This window comes from Gymnoscopelus microlampas (genome assembly GCF_963454915.1).
Source record: "Gymnoscopelus microlampas genome assembly, chromosome: 4".
Lineage (NCBI taxonomy): Eukaryota > Metazoa > Chordata > Actinopteri > Myctophiformes > Myctophidae > Gymnoscopelus > Gymnoscopelus microlampas.
This window is the reverse complement of record NC_139941.1, coordinates 51399652-51405854: the sequence shown is the minus strand read 5'-3', so window position 1 is coordinate 51405854 and position 6203 is coordinate 51399652. Positions and strand designations below refer to the sequence as shown.

The 6203-nt window shown below is 38.1% G+C and overlaps 1 long non-coding RNA gene across 1 annotated transcript; it reads left to right on the top strand.

The window, feature by feature from the left end:
* Positions 1-359: 359 nt before the first annotated feature.
* Positions 360-5629, top strand: LOC311043822. Its single transcript, XR_014600649.1, has 6 exons — positions 360-482; positions 621-688; positions 1683-1796; positions 2226-2282; positions 3195-3957; positions 5011-5629. It is a non-coding gene; the product is annotated as an uncharacterized lncRNA (long non-coding RNA).
* Positions 5630-6203: the final 574 nt, after the last annotated feature.

The window sequence follows — 6203 nt, the reverse complement described above, 5'->3', positions numbered from 1 at the left end:
AGAGTCTAGGACGTGTGGAGCGTTGTCCAGGGTGTTTTAGAGAAGATTCTGACAGCTTCCCAGTGTTAGCTGATCTGAGAGAGCGGGAGGGGTTGTAAGCCTGTTGAAGCTTTCTAGATCATTTGGATCTCATTTGGATAATATACAATTATTAATGATGATGACATGTTCAAATGACTGGTATATATTAATACATGTAATAATAATGATAAGGGTAATAATAAAAATAATAATAATAATGATAATAATAATCTTATTTATCCAGTGGAGCCCAAAGTGAGACTGAAGTCAGTGACTCCCCCTCGTCGTGGTGAACACACTCACATGCTGAGGTGCAGCAGCTACGACTTCTATCCCAAAGTGATCCTGGTGACCTGGTGGATAGGTCAAGAACCTTTGACCTCTGGTCTCTTCTCTACCGCTGAGCTGTCTGATGGAGACTGGTACTACCAGTACCACTCCTACCTGGAGTACACACCCAGGTACACACCTAACAGACACCTATACATAGAAATACACACCTAATAGACACCTCTACTGGTACTACCAGTGTGTGTGTGTGTGTGTGTGTGTGTGTGTGTGTGTGTGTGTGTGTGTGTGTGTGTGTGTGTGTATTACAGATCAGGAGAGAAGATCACATGCATGGTGGAACATCCCAGCCTGACCGCGCCTATCAAGATGGACTGGGGTCAGTTACTGTAATCTAGTGTAATCTACTGTCAAAATAGCAGATATAAAAGCTCATAGCGCGGCACCGAGTGCCGCACTATGAGCTTGTAGATCTGCTATTTTTGAAAAATCTTTAACATTTGTGCAAATATTTGAATATATGTATTTTTAAAGCAAACATTTGTAACTGTCAAATGTCTCTCAACATATGTCTTAATTTTTTGAAAAAAAAATATCAGTAGTGCTCAAACCTTTTCTTGTCAAGGACCCCCAAATTGTTTTGGGCCGCTGATCCCCATCAAAATATGTTGTTCAAGAAGAAAATGTTTGAGTTAAAAATGTTGTTTAAAAAATTAAATATGTAAATTATATTCAAACATTTGCACAAATGTTCAAGATTTTACAAAAATAGCAGATCTACAAGCTCATAGCGCGGCACTCGGTGTCGTGCTATGAGCTTATTGATTTGATGAAAACAGATTAAAGACCAGATTGATTTGATAAAAACAGATATAAGACCAGATTGATTTGATAAAAGCAGTTTAAAGAGTCATCATGGTTTCATCAATGTGAAAACAAGACCGTTTTCTAAGACAGAACAAGCGCTGATGTTCTTTTTTACAAACTGCCTCACAGTTCTGAGTCTATGACTCTGTCCCAAGATACTTTCTGCACATTCCACAGCCTGGTTTATAATCATCATAGTAAAAGGTTGATTCATGTCTTCTAAAATCTATCATCATATCCTTTGTTTTGGATGTATTTAGCTCTAAGAAGGACATGTCACATCAGGTGACAAACTCCTCAAGGACTGGACCAATAGGGTTGGACTCATTATTACTGAACAGACTCACAATGACTGTGTCGTCTGTTTATTGTTTATTGTGTTTGGTTGTTGTAGCTTATTGTCAGATGACTCCATGTCTGAGTCAGTGAAGAACAAGGTGTTTTAATCTACTGTAATAATATGATATGATATGATATGATATGAGATATAATATTTGTATTGTCAGATTTCTCCATGCCAGAGTCAGTGAAGAACAAGGTGGCCATGGGAGCATCAGGTCTGGTTCTGGGTCTGGTCTTGTTCCTGTCTGGATTCATCTACTTCCAGTGGAAGAAACGAGGTGATTAGCATGTTTAATTAACATGTTTAATTAACATGTTTCATTAATTATTATACTACCAGTGGAAGAAATGAGGTCAGATCAACAGAGGATCACATGACATATGGAACCCTCAGAGAAATGCAAACAAACAAACAAACAAACATGTAAAGCCACAACCTACACTGGTTTATATTGGTTTTGAACCTTAACCGGTTTAGACCAGTTTAGACGACCTAGTTAGAGGTCAAAGTGTGTTCTATGTTGTCACATTTAGCTTTAATACATCAGTGTTACATTTAGTCCTAAATATGAGTCAAATGTTCACATTAGTTCTGATGACTGAATGTTGTGTGTACATTTATGCATTTTATGGAGAAATGCCCACAATACAGTACATCAAATGCATTTGTTTGTGTGTTTTAACTGTCTCTCTTCTTCTTCTATCAGGTCGTATTCTGGTGCCGACAACCAATGATGATCTTTAGACTCCTCCCACACACCCAGGTTCACTTCCTCTTTCTTTTTACTGAACTTTTATTATTTTTGTTTATGTATAAAAGTGTATAAAACTACAAACAAATACACAAAACAACATGCTTGTGTAGAAGTGAAACAACTAGCCTGGTGAACCATGCCGGTCGTGTGAATTCACATTATCATGTGTCTTCTGCTTAATTTATTATAATAATGAATCTAATAATCACATTTAATAATCAAATGATTTGTTGTATCACTGATGACAATGTGATCAGATGGGGGGGGGGGGGGTCCTCTTGGTTGAAATAAACATTTCAATGATCTGTACCCAATGATTTAGTACAGTTAAAACACTAATCATTCCATCACTATCAGGATCAAAGACAGAACCTTGTGGTCCAAAGGAGAGTGTTCTACCAACTGAGCTGCCCTTCCTACTAAGATACACTATTGACAAAGTATTGGTCAAATGTTGTTTGAATGGACTGAGTTGTTTCTACTTTGATGGTTACTGTAGTTGCAGGGAGGGTGCTGGGAGGTTAGGTTTTTAAGTAGTTTATTAATAACTTGTTCATGATCTATTACCCATTTATAGTTTTAAATAATTAAATCATTAACAAAAATGTAACAAGTTATTAATGACACATTAATAACAGGGGCGTGCTGGGACCAAAATTCAGCTCTGGGATTTTCTTTTTTTTTTTTTTTTTATTATCGAAAATTTTGTGTGTGTGTGTTGGGTGGCCCACCGGCCGTTTGGCGGCCCGTAAATGGCGCGGCCGTTCTGGAATTTTCCCGAATTTCCCAGTGGCCAGCACGTCCCTGATTAATAATCATTTGGGAATGATTATGTGCTATTATAAGGGAAGGTTATTCTGTTAACATGTTCACACAGTTAATACATTCTGATTCTTATTGTTTTTTTTTGTCTTTTCACAGAACACCTGGGTGTGTTTTCAGAGAAGCAGAGAGTCATTGCTGCTCCCTAGTGGAGAAAGGAGGAAATACATGTGTGTCCATTCAGCTTTTAAATACTCATAGCAGCAGCACAATGATGACATCATCAACCTTTTTCACTAATGTGTCCTTTAAACAATTCAAAATGCTAAATGGCTAGCGAAGGCTAACGATAATTACTGTCTTTTCCCAATGTTACGCAAAGGTTGACGTGGTTTTGAGGTGATTTTATGGTTAGGTTTATAGACATAGTTTATGTGAGGTTAACTTAAAGGTCAGGGTTTAGGGTTAAGGTTAGGTTCATAGACATAGTTTATGTGAGGTTAAAGGTCAGGGTTTAGGCGCCACCTGGGCGACACACCAAAGGAAGAGGGAGTCCCAATTAGTGTGGGCGGTTCATCAAATTACTTTGTATAGTTTCTGTCGTCAGAAAACACAAACATAATATTTCAGTTCAACACTATATTGAAACATTAAATTAATGATCACACACAATCAGAGTTCTTCATAACATATATAATATTAATATCTATCTGAATGGAAGTCAGTCAACCATGTTTGTGAAAAAGGTTTTATTATTTTATAATTGACCATAAGTCATTCATTATTATGTAATCATTTATAATGTGTGATAATTAATGTGTTAGGATCATCATGACATCACTATTTCCCTGTGATGGGTGGACCTGGTCCTCTAGGGTGGTCTGAGGTGATGGGTGGACCTGGTCCTCTAGGGTGGTCTGAGGTGATTATTTATCTTTCCGTTTTTCAGCTCCACTGTTGTGTTTCTATCCGTTCCTTCCCCCCTGGGATCTGGGCCCCTGATCATGAATGGTTTGAAGTTCAGATGTTAGATTTTGGCTTTAATTTGCTTGGTTTGAATGGAATGTCACAATATCAATAAGGGAATGAGATAACATCAATGTGCCTCATGTTCTCTTACATTTCACTGCAGGTGGGTTGCCAATTTCAGCCAATCAAGAGAGAGTGCCCATTCACAATATAGAGCTATTTAACACTGTTACTGAACAAACACTCTATAGTAATGATTACTATCACAATATAGAGCTATTTAACACTGTTACTGAACAAACACTCTATAGTAATGATTACTATCACAATATAGAGCTATTTAACACTGTTACTGAATAAATACTCTATAGCAATGATTACTATCACAATATAGAGCTATTTAACACTGTTACTGAACAAACACTCTATAGTAATGATTACTATCACAATATAGAGCTATTTAACACTGTTACTGAACAAACACTCTATACATGTACGGGTTGTAAATGGAGAAAGTGCCAAAACCAGAAATTCCGCCATGACGCTCGTGACAGACAAGCGTCATGTGAACCATGACTAGCTTTTTTACATAAAGTCCCTCAGTTTGGCTGCTGCGATGTGACACTATTGTGAGCATGTACTGTATAGCTATTTATTTTTTAAATTGTGAAGTAGTGTTTCTTTTCCGATAATTTGTGAAAAATTACAACTATCCTTTAACTCCCTACAACACTCCTTCACCAGTCTTAAATTAACACTTAATAAAAAACGACAATAAAAAACAAATTCATGGTCTTCTCCAAATCCAGACACATAGACCACTCCAATCTCTTTAAAACCACCACCAATGGATCTTCAATAGAAAAAGTCACAGAATATAAATACCTTGGTATTTGGCTGGACGACAAGCTTAATTTCAAACATCACATAAATAACCTTGTTGTAAAACTCCGTCAAAGGATGGCTGCCTATATAGGAATAAAACCAGTTTCCCCATGCTCTGTAGGAAAAGGATTATTGAAGACACATTTCTATCGGTACTGGACTACGGAGATATAATCTACCGCCATGCAGCCGCCTCCACACTCAAGCCTCTGGACACAGTTTACCACTCAGCTCTGAGATGTATTACTGGTGATACCTACAACACCCATCACTGTGCCTTGTATGATAAGGTGGGCTGGTCTTCTCTGACTGAGAGACGCAATAGTCATTGGCATCTTTTTATTTATAAAGCCCTGGTTGGAAAATTACCACCTTATATCTCATCCATGCTACGTCTGAAACCTAATCACATTCTAACCCGCTCCAGCGATTGGCTAATCCTGCTGGTTCCTTTTGCCAATCTGGAACAGGGAAAGGCTGCTTTCAGCTTTGGTGCACCTGAGTCTTGGAACCTCCTGCAACAAGAGCTTAAATTGAATACCCTAGTATCTATTGGCCATTTTAGGAATCTATATAATAACAGTGTCTTACCTGCATGCAACTATTTTAACTGATTGATGTTAACAACTTTATTGTTTTTTCTTGTTACTCTTATGGTATTTATATGTGTGTAATCTCGGCATCATTGTAAATGAGGGTCTCCCTCAATTGATCTCTCCGAGAATCTTAAATAAAGGTTGAATGAAAAGTTTTTTGGGACATTTTAGCCTATAGTAACATGTCATAAATAGGGACACCAAGTTGAAAACAGCTAAAGTATGACTTTGGAGAATCCCGAAAGTTCTTCTTCACCCACTGATGACTTCCTCAAACATTGCTTTAACTATTGATGGTTTGACCTCCTCACCCTCCATCACAAAACCACATGCGCGCACGCGCACACGCACACCCACCCACCCACCCACCCACACACACACACACACACACACACACACACACACACACACACACACACACACACACACACACACACACACACACACACACACACACACACACACACACACACACACACACACACACAGAGAGAGGCTGGTCCTTGCTTGCAAATCTTTGAAAATATGTTTTAAAGCGGAAAAAAATTACGATCTGTGCTTCTGGGGGAAAGAACAATTTATATCATTTTAGGGGTCCTTGACATGGAAAAGTTGGAGCACCACTGATTTAGCAACGTACTGTTAGGATTTAGAAATCATTATTAATTATGTATTTGGCCACGGACCCCCATCTCAAAATGTTATGTTCCAGGGACCC